General features: G+C 43.2%; 2 long non-coding RNA genes across 3 annotated transcripts in view; one reads left to right on the top strand and one right to left on the bottom strand.

The window, feature by feature from the left end:
• Positions 1-26508, top strand: part of LOC105490721 (uncharacterized) — a 46480-nt gene that overhangs the window by 3461 nt on the left and 16511 nt on the right. The window contains exons 2-4 of one of the 2 annotated variants that reach the window (XR_011614794.1): positions 8891-8933; positions 14648-14732; positions 25723-25935. This is a non-coding gene — a long non-coding RNA (uncharacterized lncRNA). Of the gene's footprint in view, positions 1-8890; positions 8934-14647; positions 14733-25711; positions 25936-26508 lie in introns of both variants that reach the window. The other variant, XR_011614793.1, reaches the window with a different exon arrangement.
• LOC105490722 (uncharacterized) overlaps positions 4649-26508 on the bottom strand; it is a 49920-nt gene continuing 28060 nt past the window's right edge. The window contains exons 2-8 of the long non-coding RNA XR_011614792.1: positions 16122-16211; positions 15782-15827; positions 15188-15335; positions 14222-14315; positions 13238-13397; positions 8870-9053; positions 4649-5250 (exon numbers count right to left, since the gene is read on the bottom strand). This is a non-coding gene — a long non-coding RNA (uncharacterized lncRNA). The remainder of the gene's footprint in view (positions 5251-8869; positions 9054-13237; positions 13398-14221; positions 14316-15187; positions 15336-15781; positions 15828-16121; positions 16212-26508) is intronic.

Genomic DNA, 26508 nt, shown 5'->3' with positions numbered 1-26508 from the left:
CCGCCTCCCAGGTTCATGCCGTTCTCCTGCCTCAGCCTCCCGAGTAGCTGGGACTACAGGCACCCGCCACCATGCCCGGCTAATATATATATATATTTTTTGTATTTTAGTAGAGACGGGGTTTCACCGTGTTAGCCAGGATGGTCTCGATCTCCTGACCTTGTGATCCGCCCGTCTCGGCCTCCCAAAGTGCTGGGATTACAGGCGTGAGCCACCGCGCCTGGCCGATACTTTTTCTTATTTTTGGTTGCCCTGCACATGACTCATGCTTCAGCTAACATGTTCTGCTCACCTTTTTCCAAGCATATCTTAACCTTTCCACTTTTTACATCTTTGCTGTTTGACTTGCTCAGATGGCCCTGCCCCATCTCTACCTGTCAACATCGCTTCCTCTTTGAATACTCATCCCACGCGGTCACCTTCTCTATGAAGCTTTCCCAGCATGGTGCTGTGGAAGGATCTTCAGAATCTGAAAACTCAGGTCTCAGGGCTGAATCCTATCAGATCAAGTCCAGGCAAGTCAATAATCTGCCCTGAATCCTCTTTTCATCTATAAGTGAGGATCCTGAATCATTGGGGTTTTGTGAGAATCAAATTCTAAAATGCATGTGGAAGTTCTTTGAAATTGCTATATTAGTATTAGTTGTTACTATCTTCCCAGCCAGGAGTAATATCTTTCCCTCTGAACCTTAGAAGAACTTTACTTACAGTTTTGTATTGCTGCAATTTGTGTAGTCTTATCTCTCTCTCTCTCACCTATTGCTATGGTGTGAACATCTGTGTCCCTCCAAAATTCATACGTTGGAAGCCAGTACCCAATGTGCTAGTATTAAGATGTGGGGTCTTTGGGGAAGTAATGAAGTCATCATACCTCTGCCCTCATGAATGGATTAGTACTCTTATAAAAGAGGCTGGAGCCAGTGTGGACCTGTGGTCCCAGCTACTTGGGAGGCTGAAGTAGGAGGATCATTTGAGGCCAGGAGTTCAAGGCTATAGTGGGCTATGATCACACTTGTGACCAGCCACTGCACTCCAGTCTGGGCAACATAGCAGGACCCCATCTCCAAAAAAAAAAAAAAAAATGTTGAAGGGAGCACCGTAGTGCCTGTTGCCCTTCTGTCTCTTCCACCATGTGAGGACAGTGTTCATCCCTCCTGCCATGTGAGGACACAGCAACAAGCAGAGAGCAGCCCTCACCAAACACAGAATCTGCTGGGACCTTGGTCTTGGACTTCCCAGACTCCAGAACTGTAAGAAATAAGTTTCTGTTGGCCGGGCGTGGTGGCTCACACCTGTAATCCCAGCACTTTGGGAGGGTGAGACAGGCAGATCACGAGGTCAGGAGATCGAGACCATCCTGACTAACACAGTGAAACCCCATCTCTACTAAAAATACAGAAAATTATCTGGGCTTGGTGACAGGCGCCTGTAGTCCCAGCTACTCCAGAGGCTGAGGCAGGAGAATGGTGTGAACCCGGGAGGCGGAGCTTGCAGTGAGCCAAGATCGCGCCACTGCATTCCAGCCTGGGCGACAGAGCCTCCGTCACAAAAAAAAAAAAGAAATAAGTTTCTGTTGTTTATAAATTATCAGGTCTCAGGTGTTTTCTTCTAGCAGCATGTTCTATCATACATGTTTGCTGAATGAACAAATGAATTAATGAGTGAATGAGTAAACTCCTTCCTTCCCTCATGATCGCCTTTTGGCTAATTCACCACACTCGAAGCACACCTGAAGCAAAAAGCAAATACTGAAAATTGAAGAAAATGACATCCAAATGCATCAACCCAGCTACCTAGCAGTGCTTTTACCTCAGTGGTAAAGAAATCTAAAATAATAAGAGTTTTCATTTACTGAATTCCTGCCAGGCATTTGTATACATCATCTCTAATCCCTGTGAAAGCCCTGTGTGGTTGAAATTGTCATCTCCATCTCTCTCTGGGGCAGGCAGAGCTTGGAGCTCTGGTTCCAAGGCATGGTGAGGGTCTGTGGTGTCGGCAGGAACAATGGAAGCAAAAAGACACACAAAGACAAGTGGTTTCTGTTGTGGCCAATGTCTAGAACAGCAGTAATGAAGACCTCCACTCTCCCCAAAGAATAAATACAGTCCTTAGACTCTAGGAAAGCAAAGTCTCCTCTCCAAGGGGTGTCCCCTTTCCAGGGAGCACCAGTCATGGAAATAGGTGTGCCTAACAGGGCAACCATCTCATGACCCATGCTAATCAGTAGCAGCAGACACAGCATTGTAGCAGTAAGGCGAAAAGTCAGAGAGGAAGAACCAGATAAATCCTCAGAAATAATTGGGGACACCTCAAGCGAGGCTACTGTCTGGCCAGTAAGCACTGATACATAATTATGTGGATAACACAAATGAGGTAACCTCAAGGCATAATAATGGGCTAATGGGCCTGGGACACACACATTGTACCTCCAATATCATTTTCAAATAATTAGACTACAATAAAATAAACACTGTTAAAATAGTAGTGGGCATAATTTAGAATATACTTATGGTCTCAAGGTCATGATTCTGCATGATTTTACACATATGTAAAATCTACATGATTTTACATATGTGTAAAATCTAATTTTATACTACTATATATTGTAGGACACATATATAAATAAAATTTTAAAATACTAGATATTATAGTACATATATGTAAAAATATAATTGTACAATACTAGATATAGAACGAAATGGTACCTTAGAGATGAACACAGTCCTGAAAATTTAGTAACTTGCTGGTTCTTTCAATAACAAGCAGTGTGTCCTTGAACAGGTTATTTCATATAAGTAGCAAGTTGCTCACTTGTGAAATGAGCATGTTGGACTGGGTGATCTCGAAGGCTCCTCGCACAGGCATAATGCTTTGAGCCTGTGAGCCCATCACTCCAGTCCAGCAGCGTCTCTTCCCCTGTCTCTCCCTATTTTATAGATGAGAAATACAAAGACAGTAAATGATCATAATTGTCAAACGGACCGGAAGTTGAGTATTCTGATTTTTTTCCACTCATATCCAGTCCTTCATGGGCCTTCTGATTTTCCAGAAGCTGCCACTGTGCTCAACCCACGAGGTCTTCCCTGTCTCAAATGCATTAGGCCACCAAATCACCCTCAAACCAAAGTTTTCACTCTCAAAATAGTTGAGATAGGCTGGGTGCAGTGGCTCGTGCCTGTAATCCCAGAGACTTAGGAGGCTAAGGCAAGAGGATCGCGTGAGCCCAGGAGTTTGAGGCTGCAGTGAACTGTGAATGCACCACTGCACTCCAGCCTGGGCGACAGAATGAGATCCCATATCTGAAAAAAAAAAATTAAAAGTTATTAAGATAAATCATTATCTCAGATAAGAAATAATTCATTCACATTAAGGTATGAATGACCTTATTAAACCATATGAACCCCAGCAGATGGAATGTCTGATATATCTAACCTATTATTAACATCCACCCTCCCCTCCCCACACAAGAAAACAAAAAGCAACCCTTTGGCATCCAATTTCAGCTGATCCCTGCTGGAAGTTATTTTGATAATACTAGACCTACTGGGAAGTGACCTCTTTGAATGAATGCCAGATTTGTTATCTGTTTCTGCATCATCTTGTTCAGTAAACATGAGTACCTGGCCGGGCGCGGTGGCTCACGCCTGTAATCCCAGCACTTTGGGAGGCCGAGGCGGGCGGATCACAAGGTCAGGAGATCGAGACCACGGTGAAACCCCGTCTCTACTAAAAAAATACAAAAAAAAAAAAAAAAAATTAGCCGGGCGCGGTTGTGGGCGCCTGTAGTCCCAGCTACTCGGGAGGCTGAGGCAGGAGAATGGCGTGAACCCGGGAGGCGGAGCTTGCAGTGAGCCGAGATCGCGCCACTGCACTCCAGCCTGGGCAACAGAGCGAGACTCCGTCTCAAAAAAAAAAAAACCAAAAAAACAAAAACAAAAAAAAAAAAACATGAGTACCTGGAGGAAAGCATTTATATCTCAATCGTTTTTGGGTTCTCTGTGTCTAATATGGTACATAGCACATGATGAGGCCTCAACAAATGTTAGGTGGAAACTCAAGTAGAGAAAAACATTAACCTTACCCATTGGAGCGGAATCCATAAAATGTTTAGTATAATAAAAATGAGGAGCAGCCGGGGGCGGTGGCTCATGCCTGCAATCCCAGCCCTGTGGGAGGCCGAGGCGGGCAGTTCACAAGGTCAAGAGATCAAGACCAGGCCAGGCGCGGTGGCTCACGCCTGTGATCCCAGCACTTTGGGAGGCCGAGGTGGGCGGATCACAAGGTCAGGAGATGGAGACCATCCTGGCTAACACGGTGAAACCCCGTCTCCACTAAAAATACAAAAAATTAGCCAGGCCTGGTGGCGGGCGCCTGTAGTCCCAGCTACTTGGAAGGCTGAGGCAGGAGAATGGCGTGAACCCGGGAGGCGGAGCTTGCAGTGAGTCAAGATTGCGTCACTGCACTCAAGCCTGGGTGACAGAGCGAGACGCTGTCTCTTAAAAAAAAAAAAAAAAAAAAAAAAAAAAAAAAAAAAAAAAGATCAAGACCATCCTGGCCAACATAGTGAAACCCCGTCTCTACTAAAATATAAAAATTAGCTGGGTGTGCTGGCGCACGCTACTCGGGAGGCTGAGGCAAGAGAATCGCTTGAACCCCAGAGGCGGCGGTTGCAGTGAGCCAAGATCACGCCACTGCACTCCAGCCTGGCGACAGAGTGAGACTCCATCAAAAAAAAGAGGAGCACATTTCTTTTTTGAATAAAAAAAGTCATATTATAGTCTGGTGAAGATGGGGATTGTGGTTATAAAATAATAATAGGCTGTGGTGGCTCACGCCTGTAATTCCAACACTTTAGTAGGCCAAGGCAGGCGGATCACTTGAGGTCAGGAGTTCTAAAAAATTAGCCGGGCATGGCGGTGGGTGCCTGTAGTTCCCGCTACTCGGGAGGCTGAGGCTACAGAATCGCTTGAACCCAGGAGGCAGAGATTGCGGTGAGCCAGGATCAATGCCATTGCACTCCAGCCTAGGTGACAGAGGGAGACTCTGTCTCAAAATACATACATACATACATACATACATAAAAATAAAACATAATCGGGGGATGGCAGGGAGTGGGGGAGAGCATTAGGGAAAAGAGCTAATGGATGCGGGGCTTAATACCTAGGCGATAGGTTGATAGGAACAGCAAGCCACCATGGCACATGTTTACCCATGTAACAAACCTGCACATCCTACACGTGAACCCCGGAACTGAAAAAAATAAAATAATGATTTTTTAAAATCACCAACATGTAGAGATGTAAATAAGGGAAAAAAAATGATCAATGACAGTTACTGAGTGTGCACTATTAAGCCTTTTCTGGGATTACTTCTTTTAATTCTCACAACAGTATTATCAGGTAGAAAACTATTTTTACCCCTATTTTATACAGGAAGAAACTGAGGGCAAAAAATGCTAAGTAACTCTTGCACAGTCAGGAGGAGAGAGGGTCCATGCAACTTGATTGCAGGGCCCACGTTTGTAATTTGGTTTTCTGCAGGCAGGCACACGGAGAGATGAGGGAGAGCCATGTGCCCTGTCTGGGTCACAACACCTGGAGATACCTTCTTGATCCAGCATAAACAAAAGGGTTTCCACAGGACAATGATGTTATATTTGTTGTAAAACAAACAAACAAAAAAAGGTCTAGGTAAACTGGTTACCAAAAGAGGAAGAATTAAACAAGTGTGAAAAGCTAGTCTCTACTGAAAAGAGATTTTTATCGTCAAGTCAGCAGGTCTAGGAGAGGACTCAGACAAACCACTAAATCCAGAAGTCAGACACAAAAGGGCTTGTCATCTAGCGTTGTATTAAGTAGATACCTTTTTATTCTTTGCATACTGCTGTTTGGAGGAGACATACTCTGCTTACTAATTATGGAGCATTAAAGACTCCAGTCTGTAAATATTCAGCTCTAAAGTCATTCCTGGAAAGCAAGGTAACGGGAGGCAGGAGACACCTGAAAGTAACCATCCAAAAGACTGGTTCATTAGTTTGATTGTAAACATTCTCTTCTGTCCCTACTATTTGAGGAATTTATGATTCCCCAGGTTGGAAAATGCCTAAAGAACTGAAACATGCAGTAACAATGTGTTTTTTTTGTTTTTTTTGTTTTTTTTTGAGATGGAATTTCCTTTTTTTGCCCAGGCTGGAGTGCAATGGTATGATCTCAGCTCACTGCAACCTCCGCCTCCTGGGTTCAAGTGATTCTCCTGCCTCAGCCTCCCAAGTAGCTGGAATTACAGGCATGCACCACCAGGCCCAGCTAATTTTGTATTTTTAGTAGAGACAAGGTTTCACCATGTTGGCCAGGATGGTCTCAAACTCTTTACCTCAGGTGATCTGCCTGCCTTGGCCTCCCAAAGTGCTGGAATTACAGGCATGAGCCACCACACCCAGCCTTTTTTTTTTTTTTTTTTTTTTTGAGACAAGGTCTTGTTCTGTTGCCCAGGTGGGAGTGCAGTGGTGCCATCTCAGCTCACTGCAACCTCCGCCTCCCAGGTTCAAGCAATTCTCATGCCTCAGCCTCCTGAGTAGCTGGGATTACAGGTGTGCACCACAATGCCTGGCTAATTTTTGTATTTTTAGTGGAGATGGAGTTTTGCCATGTTGGCCAGGTTGGTCTCAAACTCTTAGCTTCTGGTGATCTGCCCACCTCGGTCTCCCAAAGTGAACAACAGAGTTCTGGGCACACTGTTTCCCCCTATTTCAAATTGCTATGTCCCTTATAATCAACATTGCCAATACATTAATAATCCTTAAGTGAAATGGCCAATAGACATTTTCTAGAAGAAATTTTTCTTACCTAACTTGTATGAGTCTTATAACTTTTAGGTCTATTTCCCTTTAAATACTGCAGTTTAAGTAACTTTGCTTTGGCCAGGCGCGGTGGCTCAGGCCTGTAATCCCAGCACTTTAAGAAGCTGAGGTGGGTGGATCACGAGGTCAGGAGTTCAAGACCAGCCTGGCCAAGATGGTGAAACCTCATCTCTACTAAAAATACAAAAATTGGCCAGGCATGGTGTCAGGTGCCTGTAATCCCAGCTACTGAGGAGGCTGAGGCAGAGAATTGCTTAAACCTGGGAGGCAGAGGTTTCAGTGAGCCGAGATTATGCCACTGCACTCCAACCTGGGCAACAGAGTGAGGCTCTGTCTCAAAAAGAAGAAAAGAAAAGAAAAGTAACTTTGCTTTGGATAAAATGTGTTTTTTCCTCCAACTACACTTCCACATTTTCTGTCTTTGATACCCAGATGTCCTATACATGAGATCACAGTAGCTTAAGCATTTATAGACAAGGCAGTGTAATGTCCTATAGCTATGCTGTCCAATACAGCTGCCACTAGCTACATGTGGCTATTTAACTTTAAATTTAAATTAATGAAAATTAAATGTAACTAAAAATTAAATTTCTAGTGCCGGCACTGTGGCTCATGCCTATAATCCCAGCACTTTGGGAGGCCTCGGCGGAGAATTTCTTAAAACTGGGAATTTGAGACCAGCCTGGGCAATATAATGAGACCCTGTCCCTACAAAAGTTCTTTTAAAATTTTCTTTTAAATTTTTACATTTAAGCCACTCCTAGCTACTCAGAAGGCTGAGGCGGGAGGATTGCTCGAGCCCAGGAGTTCAAGGCTGCAGTGAGCTATGATTGCGCCACTGCACTGCACCCTGGGCAACAGAGAGCAAGACTTGTCTCAAAAAAAAAAAAAAAAAATTGAGTTTCTCGTCACACTAGTTTCATTTTATGTGTGCAATAGCCACCATATTGTGGGGACTGTATTGGTAACAGAGATATAGAACATTATCACAGGAAGTTCTATGCCTACCCCCAGAAAGAACACAACACATGTTTAGCAACAGACAGACCTTCATCTTTTCAATTCCCACCTTAATCTTTTACTAGACTTGTGACCACGGGAAGTTTCTTAAACTTTCAAAGTTTCAGATATTTAAACTATGAAATAGAAATATGGCTGGGTGCAGTGGCTCATGCCTGTAATTCCAGCACTTTGGGAGGCCAAGGTGGGTGGATCACCTGAGGTCAGCAGTTCGAGACAAGCCTGGCCAATATGGTGAGACCTCATCTCTACTAAAAATACAAAAAATTAGCCGTGCGTGGTGGCAGGCGCCTGTGATCCCAGCTACTCAGGATGCTGAGGCAGGAGAATTGCTTGAACACAGGCAACAGTTGCAGTAAGCCAAGATCACGCCCCTGCACTCCAGCCTGGGTGACAGAATGAGACTCTGTCTCAAAAAAAAAAAAAAGAAAGAAAAGAAAAGAAAAAAGAAATACAAATATACCTACACCTGTGTGGTGGTGGTCAATAATATCCAACACACTTTATTGTTTTATAAAACTATTATTATTAGTGCTTAGGGATCAAACATTCCCTTTTTGATCCAAAGTAAAAAAGCTTTTGAGGCCAGGTGTGGTGGCTCATGCCTGTAATCCCAGCACTTTGGGAGGCCGAGGCAGGCGGATCACCTGAGGTCTCCAGTTCCAGGCCAGCCTGGCCAACATGATGAAATCCCATCTCTACTAAAAATACAAAAATTAGCTGGGCGTGGTGGTACACCCCTGTAGTCCCAGCTATTTGGGAGGCTGAGGCATGAGAATCGCTTGAACCTGGGAGGCAGAGGTTGCAGGGAGTAGAGATCATGCCTTTGCACTCCAGCCTGGGTGACAGAGCGAGACTCCGTCTCTCAAAAAAAAAAAAAAAAAAAAAAGCTTTTATTAGATATCAATATTTTCTTCGTCATACCTTGAGTATTCAATAAACCTTGCAGACTACCAAACATTTAAATTAAAAATGTCATAGAATACTTACACGTTTTTGTTCCTTCTCTAGGAGAGAAACAACTTGAATTGCTCTGGAGAAACTTCAGATTCAGGTAGCTGTTTAAACTCATAAATTGTCCCAGAAGATTTCTAATTCCCAAACCGTCCCTCACATTTAATTCAGGAACATGTTCAGCAAATGCTTGTGTTTGTACACGAAGTCTCTCAGCGATCTAAGTTTGATTTGAAGAGCAATGAGGCAAAATTCCCATCTTCCTACCCCACTTTAGCTTGAAGATAAAACCTACTCAAGTTATACATACCAGTCCTTTCAAAAGCATTTCAACTTATCTAAGCATCTCTCTAGCCCCACCCACTCTTCCCCTTTTCATCTCAATATGGAACTTTGTGTAAAAGCATCCAAAGCTGAAAGACAGAGCTGTGGATAATGTGCCTGCAGAGCTTAATCCCTGTCAATCTCACAGAGGGGCACATTACAGTTAGGAATGTGTGCAACCAGAGCCAGGATAAGTTCAGATTAAACAAACGATTGTTTTATCAACCACAATTACACAATACAACTAAAACAAAAATAACCCTGAGAAGCGATGAGTAACCTGCAACTCGTCGTGATATGAAGTTCAAATAATTGCTAATGCCACACTTGGACAGTCAAGTTTTTCAAGTTTCCCCCTGCTCCCCCTGCCCAAAAAAATAGACAAGATTATGCAATGAGAAGATAAAAGAGATAGAAGACAATGCCCCAGGGCCGGGCGCGGTGGCTCACACTTGTAATCCTAGTACTTAGGGATGTGGAGGCAGTTGGATCATGAGGTCAGGAGTTCAAGACCAGCCTGGCCAAGATGGTGAAACCCCGTCTCTACTAAAAATACAAAAAAAAAAAAAAAAAAAAAAAAAAATTAGCCGGGCGTGGTGGAGAGTGCCTATAATCCCAGCTAACCAGGAGGCTGAAACAGAGAATTGCTTGAACCCAGGAGGTGGAGGTTGCAGTGAGCTGAGATCGTGCCACTGCTCTCCAGTGTGGGTGGCAGAGTAAGACTCCATCTCAAAAAAGAAAAGAAAAAGAAAAAAAAGAAATCAATGCTTCATCCTTACTATTCAAAGCTAGATTGCAAAATACACTAATCTAAGAAATCTTCACTTTGTCTCCTCCCTGTAGCTTTAGTTGAGCTTTATTTAGGGTTTCTTTCATACAAAGAAGCACAAATATCTCTCTTGAAAGACTACAGCTCAGTAACCGATGAGAACATGCAGGGGCAGGTGAAAACACACAGCAGAACAATATAAGAATGTTTTCTGATGCACAATATGAGCAAATACAGTTCTAGTCCCTGTCTTTCTGCTAAGCAAAAAATCTGAACCAAGCCAAACCCTGCCATCTAAAATGGTCATTTTTGAAAAATGTCTTTATTAGTAATCATTTGTTTTCTGTAGAAATGGGAATAATAATAGCTAGCATTCATTGAGCATTTAATATGTTTAAAGCCTATTCTAGGTGATTCACATGTATTAACAACAACCCTATGCGGTAGGTAGAGAATATCATCTTTCATTTTACAGATGAATACACCAAGGCATAGAGAGGTTAAATAATTTGCTCAGGGTCACCCAGCTAATAAGTATTAGAGCCAGAATCTGAGCTTGGGCAATCCGGCTCCATTTTACACTCTTGTCTCTGTTGGCAGTTGAAACAAAGATGCACTTACATAGACACTGATTCCTTGCTACACAAAAACCTGCGACCATACATCAAAACTAACATCTTATAGTTTATGGTTACTTGTAGAAACCAAATTAAATGAAGAACCCAAACATTTGAATGGAACCTATTACCGTCATCAAAACCCACTTATCCTTGGTTTTCATAATTCCCGGTGGGGAACATATCTCCGTAATTTTGTCTGTCAGTAATTTTGAAAAGTCAAGAGGTGAGTCCTAGTGACATTACTTTAGCTCCAAATCATAGCACACCTGAAGTTGGAACCATCCATGAATTTTTCTTCTTTTTAGTTACGTGGCTAAATAAATTCCCTTTTTAAAATGACCCTTTGAGTTTCAACTGAAAGACTCATAACAGATACACTCCCTTCTCCAGCCGCTGCCATCCCCACCCCCACAGTGAGTGTCTCACGGGGGGGACCATGACCTCAGCCTGTCTATTTATTCAGAGTGAACCTCAGGGCTTTTGTAGGCATGGCCAGAAAAGAAGCTCTCTTTCTATTGGACTTGAACCTGGAAAGATATGAGCCTGGAAATACTGCATCATCTAAGGCTGCTGGAGTCTGCTGCACAGAGCTGGGGTAATAGCCCATCCAGGGTGAAGGTGGAGTTAAGAGAAGCAGGGACATTGAACCCTGTGGGCATCATTTGAGTCCTGAACCTTTTCAGTGTCTGAAGCCACTCAGCCTCCAGCTATCTATTCCTGCCTTACAAAGACTCTAAATGTAGTGACTTAAACCAACAAAAATTTATGATGTCTCTCGGCTTGGCAATCTGGGTGACTGTCTGGATTTACTAGTCAGCTTTACCACAGTAACAAATGACTTCCTAAATCCCAAGGGCTTGTAACAACCCATGTTCCTCACTCTGCTGTTACACGTCTGCCATCACATCAGTGAATGCTCTGCTTCTGCTCCATGTGTTTTCACATTTGGGGACCAAGGCTGCAGCAGGAGCCCCCAGTCAAGCGAGACCTGTCATCTCCGTGGCAGAATGAAAAGAGCAAAATACCCAATGGCCCTTTAAAGCCTCAGTTCAAATATGGTGTATGTTATGTCCTTTGATACCCCATTGACCAAAGCAAATCCCTGGCTTTGAGGACTCCCTGTAGCTGTCTGGGTATGTTAGGTTAGCACCCAAGGCCCTTTGTGAGAGGTTAAGATAAGGAGATATGCAAGTACAGAGAAAAAGAGAGACCAAGACAAAGAAGGAGAATTTATATGTATTTCTACATGTGTGGTATGTGTATGACATTCTTTTTTTTTTTTTTTTTTTTTTTTGAGATAGAATTTCATTCTTGTTGCCCAGGTTGGAGTGCAATGGTGCAATCTTAGCTCACTGCAACTTCTGCCTCTCAGGTTCAAGTGATTCTTCTGCCTCAGCCTCCCAAGTAACTGAGATTACAGGCGCCCACCACCACGCCTAGATAATTTTCTGTATTTTTAGTAGAGACGGGGTTTCACTGTGTTGGCCAGGCTGGTCTGGAACTCCTGACCTCAGGTGATCCACCCGCCTCAGCCTCCCAAAGTGCTGTGATAACAGGCATGAGCCACTGCACCCGGCTGGTGTGTAACATGCTTAAGGCAACTTCATTTCTGTGTGGAAGGTTGAAGGTCAGTCCCAACCTGAGATATAGAACCAGTTCTTTCCTAGTCAGGGAGAATTCAGGAAGCCATGTTCCAAAACAATAAGTAAGACTTGTGTTGAGCCTGCTCTGATTTCAGACCTTCGTTCCGCTAATTGGGATCCAGTCTTTGGTCCCATCTGTAGAGTTACAGCAGCTCTGCTACTGCTCATCCACTGGGGCTGCTGCCAATTGCTGCTCAGTCCCTTGCTGTCTTCATACAGCCTTGGTCACAGGCTTCTTCTCAAGGACAACTACAGGGTCTGCTCCAGGTACATCCCCACCCACGAGCATCTAGTTTCTACCTCCTTTCTGCCTACCAGTCAGGGGCTAAGATAATACGGATAATATGTAATAATAGCATCTGTCATTTATTTCATATAGTGATAATAGCATCTATCATTTATTGCATATAATCTCAAATTCTTATGTATCCCAGAAGTGCAGCTGTTTCCAGCTGGGCCTCTGTTTTCATCAGGCATCACTCTTGATATAGATCTCAACCCTTCTTCAAGTGCCCCAGAACAATCCATGAACACCAGAAGTATTCACGAACCATGTGGAATTGACTGAGGCTTCCCCAAAAGAGTGGAGTAGAGATTTATAGTGCACACCCAATAGAAGCGGCTTTTCTCTAATTTCCTTTTCTGCTGTGCTACTGTCAAGCCTCCTCCTTCTCTCCACACCTCGAAGCTTAGCCTTCTCAGCTGTATGCTGAATGCATACTGAAGTAACAAATAATGGAATATGTAACTACATAAAGCTTAAATAATAAGGTTTATTATCTCCGGGGGTATCATTTTCAGGCTTAGTGAATTCAGGGACCCAACAATATCATCAAGCACTCAACCCATGTGCTTTCTGCTTTCCTCTGTGCTATCCCCAGCATGTTGGTTTGCATCCTCGAGTTTCCCTCATGGTCACAAGAAGGCTGCCATAGCTCCAGGAATTATGTTCACACATAGCTACATCTAAAGATAGGAAGAGGACCATTATTCCTCCTCCCCACATCATAAAGGAAAAACTTTCACAGAAACATCTCAGAAGACTTACCTTTAAACTCCTCCACTGGGGTTGGGTTACATGCTCATGCCCTAATAATAAAAGTTATTCAGCTGAGACAGGAGAACCGCTTGAACCCAGGAGGCAGAAGTTGTAGTGAGCCAAGATTGCGCCATTGCACTCCAGCCTGGGCGGCAGAGCATGACTCCATCTCCAAAAAAAAAAAAAAAAAAAAAAGTTATTCAGGTTGAGTATCCCAAAATACTCAAAAACTTCTTGGGACCAGAAGTGTTTCAGAGTTCAGATTTTTTTTCCTCCCGATTTTGAAATATTTGCATTATACTTACCAGTTGAGCATCCCTAATCCAAAAACCCAAAACCTGAATGTTCTGATGAGCATTTCCTTTGAGCACCATGTTGACACTCAAAAAATGTTGGATTTTGAGGCATTTCGGATTTCAGATTTTGAAATTAGGGATGTTCAAACTTTATTGGCATTTTTAGCCTTTGGAGTTGGAAAGTGGATTCTGAGAGCAAGGATGAAAGGTGAGGAGAGAATGACTGTTGGGAAGAAAACCACCAGACTTAGCCACCCTGAGTAGCTTGGTGTCCTACTCACCTGTGTGCTCTGCAAAGTGTAATGCCCAACTATGACTAGGCGATGCTCTGGAAGCCTGGGTAAGGGCCATCTAACATTACTCAGGAAGGCCCTTTAGAGTCCTACTCCTGCCTCAATCCTAGCAAGGTTATCAAAGCCAGGGGAATCAAAACTCCGTCCTTACAGGAGTTTTACTCATCTTTCTACCTTTACTGCTTCTCCACATGCACAGCAATTCTGCAGGCTGAGAATTATCTCATTTTTGCAGATATGGAAGCCGAGTAGCAGAGAATTTAAGTGACTCACTCAGAGTCAGATAACTACTAAAGCGTAGATCAATATTTGAACCCAAGGCTGTCTGGTTCCAATGTCCTTGCCGTCAATGAAAGCAGAACAAAGACCCAAAAGAAAAAGCAAAGAAGACAGACTAGGCTTACATTTTAGCCGAAGAGTAAATATCTTCTTGGTCCTTCAGTTACTTAAAACCATTACAAGGTTCTACGGAGGAATGTAATTTCTGTCCTTGGTTATCTGGAAAAGATAAAACAGAGCAGTGCTTTCAGTACTTGGCCGAGGACATGGGGGCATTTTAAAGTGTTGGAATGATTGAACACAAGCCATGCTGCTGAGTTCTGGACACCCAACCCTTTAAATGGGGCCTGGGGAAACATTTACTGAGGACCTGACCCCTGCCCCAAGAAAGGGGTCCCAGGCCAAAAAGCTGAGTAAACAGATATTTTTGCCACAGTGTGGTAAGTGCTATTATGGAACTATGAACACGGCTGTGAGAGTGTGGGTAGAGGAGGGGGAAGGGAGGGTGGACAGTAGAAAAACCCCTGACTGAGGTCATCCCTATGTTCTAGGACAGTACAGTCACTCGTTGCAAAACAGGGACCCTGAGTCATGAGGAAAGAGCTAAAGTGAATTCAGGAGACACCATTAAACAAGGTAGGGATGGGAGATGTCTTGGAAAGATTTCCTTCCAATATGGATCACAGGAAAACATTGTAGCAATTCTGAATGTAAATTTCAGAGGTTTGTTTGTTTGTTTTTAAGCCTGCTTTATGGAGCATTTCACATGGCTTTACGAGGATTAGTTCTTACTTCATGTAATATAGTAAGTAATTTGCATACACTATCTCATTTAAAGCTTAAAATAATCCTGTGAAGTTGATAGTTCTATTTTCCCACTCAAAACTTTTTTTTAAATTTTTGGCGGGGAGTGGTAACTCATGCCTATAATTCCAGCACTATGGGAGGCCGTCAAGGAAAGATCGCTTGAGTTCAGGAGTTTGAACCAACTTGGGCACCATAGTGAGACCCCATCTCTATAAAAAATAATAATAAACCAAAAAATTAAAAAATTTTCAAAAATTTTAATTGCTTCCCCCCACACAGTGTACCTATTTTAGGTATAGCAATTGATCAGAAAGGCGAGACAACTTGTCCAGGGTCTCTCAGTTCTTCACTGGCAGAATTGGAATCAGACCTTCCGTGTCATGAGGCCAAGGTGCCTTCTGGAAAATTCACTCCCAGCAAACACATGATTTCCTGGGAGAGATGGTTATAGCTTAGTATACTGGATCCAGATAGAGAATAGGTGTCCTGTGCTCACAGCGGAAAAGCAACAAAAATGGTAATGAAGGTTGAATGATCATCAGTAGAAAGAACCTTTTTTAAAAAAAGGGATAATGAACAATGCTCTATCCTCATATATTTCTGTAACAAAGCATTAAGGAATTCAGTTTTAAGGAGAAAAGTTTGTCACCCTGTATTTTCTATAGCTTAGTCAAATTGAGAGATGTGCTACAAAATAGAAGCAGTTAAACAACATCCAATCCACATTCTTGCCACTCAAAGAGTTCCTCATCCCCTGGTTGCTTGCTAGAAATGCAGATTATTGGGCCCCTTCCAGACCTACTGAAACATTTGAACAGGAACCCCAGTTGATTTGCATGCACATTAAATCTGAGGGGCTTGCTGCTCTACATAGTTACCTTTCTCTGCCATTGTTTCTTCTGTTGGGGATAACGTCTTACAGGTCTGAAAATCAAACACATAAGCAGGTCATGTTGTGAGCTGCAAAAGACAAATTTGACAGCAAAACAACATTTACTATCTTTTTAACTGAGTTTAACTTTAACTTAATCTAGTAACTTCTTTTGAATAGATTTTTAGGAGGATTTGTGGTCCTACAAGAGGAGAGGGAAGATAATGGGGAAAAAGAAGTCAGCAGGAAGGAAAAGGAGGGTATTTTCCCCAATGGCATAGACCAATCATATGACACCCTTAATGTGTTATCAAATTTCTGCAGGGGTCAGATGTGAAGCCCATTACCTGACATGCCCGCTGGGTGGTCTGGACTTTGAACAATGGCTCCTCCCATCTGGAACCCTCTGCTATTTTGCAAACGTTTCAATGGCTCTGCTGAAAGCAAGGAAACAACAGCTGGTGAATAATCTCATTTTATATTAATAGAGCAGCACTGACCTATCCAGGTCCCTTAATACTTCACGAAACAGAACATCCTTTCTTTCCCAGGGCAAGGAAGGGAAGTCTCAGCCATACCACATTACAGCACCAGTAGCGGCCCTGCAGAAGAATGAGCAGAAAGAGTTTTTCTTGCAAACCCACCTCACTGGACTTTTTCAGATGAGGATTAAGTTAGGCTAAAGGAGGATGGAAGAGAATATCAGCATTAAATCCCTGGACTTTACCTATGCAAAGAAATAACCAGAAAGTAAGATGATTCTTGCCCCAGCCTTGCCTCTGTCTTCTGTATGTGCAGCTCCTTCTGTGAAATCAAGGTAGAGATGTCCAAGTTAAGTGACAACCCGAAAGATAAATGTGGGTTATTTTTAATACCAGGGCTAGCTGGTGGTTTAATGTTAGTGGAGTAAAATAAAACAGAATGTGACAACACCACAAGTTAATGAGTGTTTGTGCCTGTGCCAGTAGCATTTTTAACGCTGTAGAGAATTGCAAAGGATTAAGGTATAATCTGTGATTTCAAGGAACTTCATTCTGCTGGAGGATTTCTTCAACACAAATGACTAGAAGCAGGGATGTAAAATATAAACTGAAAGATATACACCTTAGCCAATTATACCATCACTGACACATACAGAAAAGGAAGATTAAAATGTTTTGATTAAGCAACGTTTCTAGAGATTCTGTCAAAACTTAAACAAACAAACAAAAATATCCTGGAGAAAAGTAATGCTTTCTTTAACATTTATAAACGTTCAATTGAGTATTCCTGCTCCAATTTTCTCAGTGTGGAATAGATGGAAAGTTGCTAGAAGGGAGTGGTTACATGCCACCGGCGTAAGTAAGCTGGGCCAGGCATAGAGACTAGCTGATGAGAAGTAGGGAGAATGGCGGAAACTCCCTAAAACAGTAGTTCCTAACCTTTGCCTTTTGTTTGGGTCAAGGACTCTGTGATGGTTAATTTTACATCTCAGTTTGGCTAAGTGACAGTGCCCAGACGTATATGGTCAAACATTATTCTGGACATTTCTGTGAGGGTGTTTTTGGGCGAGACTAACATTTTAATCAGTGGACTCTGAGTACAGCAGACGGCCCTCCCTAATATGGATGGGTCTCATTGAATCCACTGAGGGTGTGAAAAGAACAAAAGACTGATTCCCTTGAGCAAGAGGGGATTCTCTGGCCTGACAGCCTTCAGACCTTAAGCCTTGGCTCCTCCTGGTCTCCAGCCTGCCAGCCCACCCTGCAGGTTTGGGACTTGCCAACCTCCACAGTCGTGAGCCAATTCTTTAAAATAAATATCTTTATAGACACATTCTATTAGTTCTGTTTCTCTGGACAACACTGACTAACACAGACCCTTTTGTGAGTTTTTAGAAGGAATATTTATTGAATGTCTTCTATGTGCCTAATTAGGGACCCTCTTCCTAGAAAATTGCACATGAACACAAAATTTTACATATGGTCTCCAGGGAATCACCAAATGCTTGAAGCAAATCCATGGACTCCCTCCCTTCATTAAAAAACCCCTGGGCCTCCAGCCCTTTACATGAAGGAGACATAGCTGAATATTTCCCCATCCAAATATTCCTGCTCTGAAAGCAGTTACCACCCGGTTGGTGAAGTAAGGAGTCTACCTGCTCAGAGTTACAGAAGGACCAGGAAGGCGTCCGGCCATATAGCTCCCTCTCCCTCACCTCTCTGGGAGGCCAAGATTTCTATGTTAGCATCAGCACTCTGGGGTGGACATACGTTCACTTAACTAGATAGAATAAGGCATTTACTACCCATGGTGTGGCTGAGACTAGCTGGTTGTTCTTAAGCTTAAACACCAGTACTGCCTTCCTTGACATTCTCCTTATCTCCTCGTCCTTGCTGATGGACTGTGAGTGAAGGTGATGTGTGTCACCTCCAGTCAGAGGCCATGCAGATGGGGATGGCTTTCATGCCCTTTCCCCACTTTCAGCAGACTCACTGAAGGACTTCTCTGAGGTATTGACAGAGGCCTCAGATGGCCAAGGGGCCAGATCCTCTTTCTCCTGCACTCCACACTGGATTGTGACACAAGCAAAAGATCATCCTTCCTTTGTGTTACTTATGTTAAACGACTGAGATCTGGACCTTGTTTGTCAGCTTATCCTGACTAATGCATTTTACCATTATGAGAAAGATATTAGTAAAAATATTAGACAAATACCAACTTAAAAATTCTAATATGATCTAGGCTGGGCAAAGTGGCTCACGCCTGTAATCCCAGCACTTTGGGAGGCTGAGGCAGGCAGATCACGAGGTCAGGAGTTCGAGACCAGCCTGGCCAACATGCTGAAACCCCGTCTCTACTAAAAATACAAAACATTAACCATGCCCGGTTAATGTGACAGAGCAAGACTCCATCTCAAAAAAAAAAAATTCTAATATGATCTAAGCCATTATTATCCATTGACCTTAGCAGGAGTGCCTGTATTCCCAGCTACTCGGGAGGCTAAGGCAGGAGAATTGCTTGAACCCAGGAGGCGGAGGTTGCAGTGAGCCAAGATCGCGCCACTGCACTCCAGCCTGGGTGACAGAGCAAGACTCCATCTCAAAAAAAAAAAAATTCTAATATGATCTAAGCCATTATTATCCATTGACCTTAGCAGAGACTAAAGCCTGGGTCCTGAGGAAGTAGCTGTGTCTAGGACTAAGAAGTCCAAACTTAGAGACCGCAGAAGACTAGGCTTCTGCTGGAGGCAGTCATGCTGCACAAGTCCAGGAGGCTCCATTCACACAGATTCTATAGTTCCCTGGAGTTGTACAGTGCACTGCCTGCACAACCGTACAAAGTAGCCCTGCTCCTGGGAGTGGCAAAGCAGCACAAAAGAGGCAGGAAGAATTGAGAGAGAGAGAGAGGAAGGGTGACATGGGAGCCCGCTATGCCTCTCTCATGACCTCATCACCCAGTCAAGTGCTTGCCCCGCTCATTGCTGAGATACCTGAAAAGTCCACCCACACCTCAGCTAATCAGATTCTAGGACAAGCCTTGGTTTGAGGGCCCTTTTGTTTTTGAAAAGAAGCATATCTCCCCTGAACTAGTTCCTGATGGTCTGCCTTAAATTATTGGCTACTAAAGGAAAAATAGTACTAAAGGGTGACCTGTCTGTTGGCCCTGCAGTTAGAAAATAGGGATTATTATTCCCATTTGTCATAGAAAACCTTTCCTTCTTTCTTTCTCTTTCTGTTTCTCTTTCTTTCCTTCTTTCTCTTTCTTTCTCTTTCTTTCTTTCTTCCTTCCTTCCTTCTCTCTCTTTCCCTCCCTCCCTTCCTCCCTTCCTCCTTATCTCCTTTCCTCCCTTCCTCCCTCTCTTTCTCTCTTTCTCTCTTTCTCTCTCTCTCTCTCTCTCTTTCCTTCCTTCCTTCCTTCCTTCCTTCCTTCCTTCCTTCCTTCCTTCCTTCCTTCCTTCCTTCCTTCCTTCTTTCTTGATGGAGTCTTGCTCTGTCGCCCAGGCTGGAGTGCAGTGGTGCAGTCTTGGCTCACTGCAACCTCCACCTCCTGGGTTGAAGAAATTCTCTTGCCTCAGCCTCCCAAATAGCTGGGATTACAGGCGCCTGCCACCGCACCAGCTAATTTTTTTTTTTTTTTTTTTTTTTTTTGTATTTTTGGTAGAGATGGGGTTACATCATGTTGCCCAGGCTAATCTCAAACTCCTGAGCTCAAGTGATCCGCCCGCCTCAGCCTCCCAAAGTTCTGGGATTACAGGCGTGAGCCACCACGCCTGGCCACCCTCATACCCACTTTTAAAAAACTTTATATTATAGAACATTTCAAAGATATACAAAATAGTGAAAATAATGTAATGGGCCATCATTAGACTTCAACAATTATCAACGTGCGGAAATTCCATTTCATCTATTTCTCTCTAACCCTTGTTCCCTCCCTTGTTTTCTACCACTTCTCTGGATTATTTTGAGATGCATCCCAGACTTCATATCATTTTATTCATACATATTTTAGTATGTAGCTCCAAAAAAAATTGTTTTTTAAAACATAACCATGACGTCCTTATCACACCTAAGAAACTTCCTTAATATTGACAAATATTCAGAGTTCAATTGTCTCCAATTTTCTAATTTTTTTCCACAATTTGTTTAAATTAGTATCCAAGCATGATCCACACCTGCAGTTGGCTAATATGTCTATTGGCTCTCTTTTCATTTACAAGCTACCCTGCCTTCTTTTCTTTTTTTTTTTTTTTTCTTCTAATTTATTTGTTGGAGAAACTGGACCATTTGTCCTGTTGAGTTTCCCACATCCTGAATTTTGCTGATTGCATCCCTGTGGTGTCATTCAACCTGTTTCCCTAAGCCCTGTATTTCCTGACAAGTGTCTGTTAGATCTATAGCCTTGATCAATTCCGGCTTGATATTTCGACCAAGTTATTTCATAGGTGGTGGTGTGAGTTTTTGCATCTCATTAGGGGCACATGTCTGCTTCTCTCCCATTTTTGTAATGTTAAGATTAATTAGTGGGTTCGGGTATTGCCATCTTAGTCCATCCATTAGAGAGTTCCCCATCAGCATTTCCCCTAATAGTTTTAACAGCCATTGATGACCAGTGCTTGGATACATTATTTCTATGATTGCAAAATTATGGTATTCTAATTCTATCATTCTTCCTTCATCTATTAGCTGAAATGCTTCTCAAAGAAGACCTCTCCCTCAACAACAATTTAGTTACCCTGAAATACAGTTCATATACAAAAGACAAATGCTCGATTCTTTCCCTTTTTAAACCAGTTTTCAGAGTAATGAGTTGGTTTCCTAGCAACCTGTAAAGGTGACCTATGAGGATTTTTTTTCTCTGGTATAATTATAAACTCATGGATTTTAACGTATTTGATGTATTTCAATCCAGTACAGATGCTTGAATTATTCCATCTTTGAACAGTGAGTTTCTTTCTATTGGTTCCTAACCTAAGCATTGAGGACACAACTGAGTCATCTCTGAAATCTTCCTTACTTTCTAGTATGTCAAAATGTCTACTTATTTTCTTTTCTTTTTCTTTTTTTCTTTTTTTTTTTTTTTTTTTGAGAGAGAGAGTCTCCCTCTGTCATCCAGGCTGCAGTGCAGTGGCTCAATCTCAGCTCACTGCAACATCCGCCTCCTGGGTAGAAGTGATCCTCCCGCTGCCTCACCCTCCCAAGTAGCTGAGACTATAGGCACTTACCACTATGCCCAGCTAATTTTTGCAGTTTTTTTTTTTTTTTTTTTTTTAATGGAGTCTTGCTCTGTCGCCCAGGCTGGAGTTCAGTGGTGCGTCTTGGCTCACTGCAAGCTCTGCCTCCCAGGTTCATGCCATTCTCCTGCCTCAGCCTCCCGAGTAGCTGGGACTACAGGCACCCGCCACCACACCCGGCTAATTTTTTTGTATTTTTAGTAGAGACAGGATTTCACCATGTTAGCCAGGATGGTCTCGTTCTCCTGACCTCGTGATCCACCCGCCTCAGCCTCCCAATGCAGTTCTTTTTTTGTAGGGACTGGGTTTTGCCAAATTTCCCAGGCCGGTCTCAAACTCTAGGGCTCAAGCAATCCACCTACCTCAGCCTCCCAAAGTGTTTTGATTATGGGCGTGAGCCACCAAGCAAGGCCCCAAATGTCCATATCTTGCCTCAACTCTGGAATCAGTGATTATCCAAGGACGCCCTGGTTCCCTTTAGTGACAAATTGGATTTAGAAACCACAGTCACAGAGCTGGCCAGCTCCCTACCTAGGAACCCTCTCCCTCACATCCCTCACATTTCATTTGATCCTACTTTTTCCCCAACACTTCACTGTCCCAGACTTCCCACAAGGGAACAAAAGATTGATAGCTAAAGGAAACTCATAATATAGTCATGTGTCACCTAATGACAGAGATGTGTTCTGAGATATGCATCATTAGGAGATTTCATCATTATGTGAACACCGTCATGTTCTCACACAAACCTAGCTGTGCAGCCTGCTACATGCCTAGGCTAATGCTATAGCCTATCCCTCCTAGGTCACAAACCTGTACAGCATATTACTGTACTGAATATTGTAGGCAATTGTAACACAATCATAAGTATACATGTATCTAAACATATCTAAATACAGAAAAGGTGGCTGGGCACAGTGGCTCATGCCTGTAATCCCAGCACTTTGGGAGGCCGAGGCAGGTGAATCACGAGATCAGGAGAACGAGACCATACTGGCTAACATGGTGAAACCCTGTCTCTACTAAAAATACAAAAATTAGCCAGGTGTGGTGGCGTGTGCCTGTAGTCCCAGCTACTTGGGAGGCTGAGGCAGGAGAATCACTTGAACCCAGGAGGCAGAGGTTGCAGTGAGCTGAGATTGCACCACTGCACTCCAGCCTGGGCAACAAGAGCAAAATTCCAAAAAAATTTAAAAATTAAAAATTAAAAACGAAAGAAAGAGAAGGTACAGTAAAAATTCAGTATTATAATTTCATGGCCGGGCATGGTGGCTCATGCCTGTAATTCCAGCACTTTGGGAGGCCGAGGCGGGTGGATCATAAGGTCAGGAGATCGAGACCATACTGGCTAACACCGTGAAATCCTGTCTCTACTAAAAATACAGAAAATTAGCCAGGCATGGTGGTGGGCACCTGTAGTTCCAGCTGCTCAGGAGGCTGAGGCAGGGGAATGGCATGCACCCGGGAGGTGGAGCTTGCAGTGAGCCAAGATCGCACCAGTGCACTCCAGCCTGGGCAACAGAGTGAGACTCCATCTCAAAATAATAATAATAATAATAATAATAATAATAATAATAGTTTCATGAGACCACTCTCCTATATGTGGTGCATCACTGACTGAAATGTCTTTATGTGGTGCATGACTATAACTGAAAACAGTTATCACCTTGATACACGTGAAGATTGAGACAAATCTCTTCTTTAGTGGAACGTGTCTAATTCCCTCACATGAATAGCCTACACTCTTTCCCTTGGTTATAAGGGCCCCAAAACTATCGGGTTCCCAAAACCAAGGAGGTAGGGGGTTGAGGGACACTTACCTTTGCCTAATGAAGTTTTATGTATAATACAAGAAGAGCACATCCTTTCTCTACAGGTGTCTTTTGCACTCTAGTAATCAAAACAGTTGTTTGATTGTATGGTTTCTTATCAAGCATTTTGACCCCTCAAGTTTTATTTTTTATAATATCAAGGGATATTTCTAAGTTGTGGTTTGATGAGTCCCTGACTTCAAACCCAACTAGTACATCACAAAATAACCATGTTCTGTAGTCACCGAAATCTTTAGATCTACCTGAATGGATGTGGACCCATCTCCTAGATAGATTAGGTAGAAAACAGTATTTATTATGTTATCATTTGTGTAAAAGGGAAAAAGAGCTTGAATATGCACAGAACATGTTTGAATCTATAACAGATTGGTATAGAGCTAGAAGGGAGACTCACATTTCACCATATACCTTTTGGTTGTACTTTTGACATTTTAGTAATGTGCACGAATCATCTATTCAAAATATTTATTTAAAAAAAAACTGAAGAAAGCACTTCAGTAGAGAATCAATACTGTCTGATTGATTGATTGATCGATCTCGGCTTTCCAAGGAGTTATTGTAGATGGAAAGTGAAGAAGGGTATGCTTTTATAGGAGTATATTTATCTCTTAGGGGAGGCTTGAAAGCCAGAGGGGATGAGGATAAAGAGAGTTTGAACAGACACCCAGAAACAACTGCACTTGAAAGAACTTGTGAAATGCTTAAGTTCTCTGACACTTAGAGAATTACACCCTAGCTATGATACCATTAGGAGATGTGAGAGTGTGCTTGTTTAGAAAGCACCAGAAGTTGACTTCAGGTTCCGGAGGCCAGCCAAGGAGTCTCCTCTCTGTCTGCAAGGATTGTGTCAAATTCATGCGCATTCTCAACAATGACTGTATTTTTCTAATGGGGGATGGAGGGGATGATGGGATGGGGAGAAAGGGCAAATATTCAAAGCCAGGCAAAGGTGGGGGCAAAGTCAGGAGGCTTTTGGACTTTGACACCTTATCTCTGTTTTTGCCATCTTGGTGGGGAGTGAGGAAAAGAGAAGAACTTGGTTTATTCTCAGGGAAATGTCTGGAGGCTGCCACATGGCTTCAGGTCAGCCTGAATTTAGGATTTAGTTCTAATAAAATTTTATTCTGGGATGCAACCTCCCTCTAGTTGTTAAGACTTCTGGTTGTCCAGTCTAGAATTGTTTAAACCATATCAATGACTTCCAATAAAGAGAGCTTAGAATGGAAGAAAAGAAATAAAGAGAAAAAGGGAAAGATGTTCATTAGTTAAAGCCAAATCACCGATCACTTATGGCAGGCCCTTCACTTTATCTCTCTTTTCATGGACCTTCCCTATCAACAGCACTTCTAGAGAGGTGGCATTTTGGAGTGGGAAAGACCTGGGTTTGAATCCCAGCTCTGCCATATTAGTGGAACAACCTTGGGCAAATTACATAAATGCTCTGAACCAATGTCCTCTTTGGTAATGTGGGACACTGATGGGTAGTTTAGTCTTAAGTTAGGATCAAGTGAGAGCATTTACGCAATTCAGCACGCATTTTTTGGGTACCTATCATGTGATAGTGAGATAGAAAACCAGCAGAACTTGTTTTCTGGTTATAATCCCGCTGACCAAAACAGAATCTACTCCAGCCGAGATAAAGTGAAGAGCCTGGCCAAAACCAGCAGATGGTGACAAAAGCAATCCCTAGCTGCCCTCATTGCTCATTAGCATAAGACACTCCCACCAGAGCCGTGACAGTTCACAAATGCCATGCCAATGACCCAGAAGTTACCACCCTTTTCTCTGGCAATGCCCCAGAAGTCACTGCCTCTTTCCTAGAAAGCTCTAAATAACCCATCCCTCAATTTGCATTAACCCTTCCCTTAATTTTCCAAATAATTGAAAGTGAGTGTAAGTGAGTATAAATACAGTTGCTTAGAGCCCATACCTTGCTGATTCTAGGCACACTGCCTGTGAGTTAGCCCTGCTCCACAAGAAGTAGTACTGTTCAGGAAAAGGTTGCTATCTAACACCACTAGCTTGCCCTTGAATTCTTTCCTGGGCAAAGCCAAGAACCCTCCTGGGCTAAGCCCCAGTCTTGGGGCTCACCTGTCCTGCATCATCAGGTGGCCACAAAGGGATGAAGATAATGAGTGGGAGGAAGTGACCACTGTGGCATTGAGACAGCAGAAATGGCAGTCATCAGCGGCAAGATGGCAAGACAGTGGCAATTAGTAAAGAGGCCAAATGATAAGAAATACTTGAGAGCTGGAGAAATGGTGAGACAGCAGGATGGCAAGACGGTGACCAGCGAGATGGTGAGAGGCAGCAATCAGAGAGAGGTGGTGATGTGGCAGTCAGTCAGCCCTGTAAGGATCAAAGCTGCAGAGAGCTGGAACACTAACCAAAGGTTCTTTGCAGGACCATCATCTTTCCTGGCAGATGGTGGAGCTGAGTGGATAGACGAGCAGCCATAGCGCAGGGATTCAAAGCTCTGGCTGGGAGGCTGCAGGATCACATGCCAATTCCCTCGCAGCAACCGAGCCTGCCCAAGCCTGGGAAACCTGGGGAGTAAACCTTCACCTGCATCGTACATCAGAGACCGGTTGGCCCTATTTTGACTCCTGTGGACAGGTAAGTATCCCTTTTGACTCACCCCCCAAATATCAGGTGAGCCAGGAAAATAAGGCCTTTGGTTTAGACAGTCAATTCAAAGTCCCCCACAGCATACCTGATTACATCCCTATTGCCCCTTTTCTAGGTCGTTTCTCCTCTAACATGATTTTATTTTTCTGTCAGTCATTTTATTTTATTTTCCACCTTGAAATATATGTTTTCTTTGCAGTTTTTGCTTTGGCTCCCTGCTAACTCTATTTGGGCAATTGTTTAAGGCTGAACACTTGGTTATGAGAGGTACTCTGTTTTATTGACCCTGGGATGCCAGAGTCATGTTGTTCTGTGACCCCAACTTGGTCTTTGGCCGCGCCCTGGATGCTCTGGGATTTTCAGCATTGGGTGTGGAGACTCTCATTGGCCACTACTCGGTTACTCTGGGTTTTCAGCATTTGGTATTGTCGGCCACCCCAGGTACTCTGGGGTTTTTGGCATTGGCATTCCCTCTAGGATTGTGGGGTAGAAGACCACCTAAGGGGACTCTTGGTCTTGCCGTTTCTCATTTTCTACCCTAAAGTTATAATTTCCCATAAC

The sequence above is a fragment of the Macaca nemestrina genome, chromosome 16, assembly GCF_043159975.1.
Source record: "Macaca nemestrina isolate mMacNem1 chromosome 16, mMacNem.hap1, whole genome shotgun sequence".
Classification (NCBI taxonomy): domain Eukaryota; kingdom Metazoa; phylum Chordata; class Mammalia; order Primates; family Cercopithecidae; genus Macaca; species Macaca nemestrina.
Note: the sequence above shows the minus strand (reverse complement) of the source record. Positions and strands in the feature narration are given on the sequence as shown.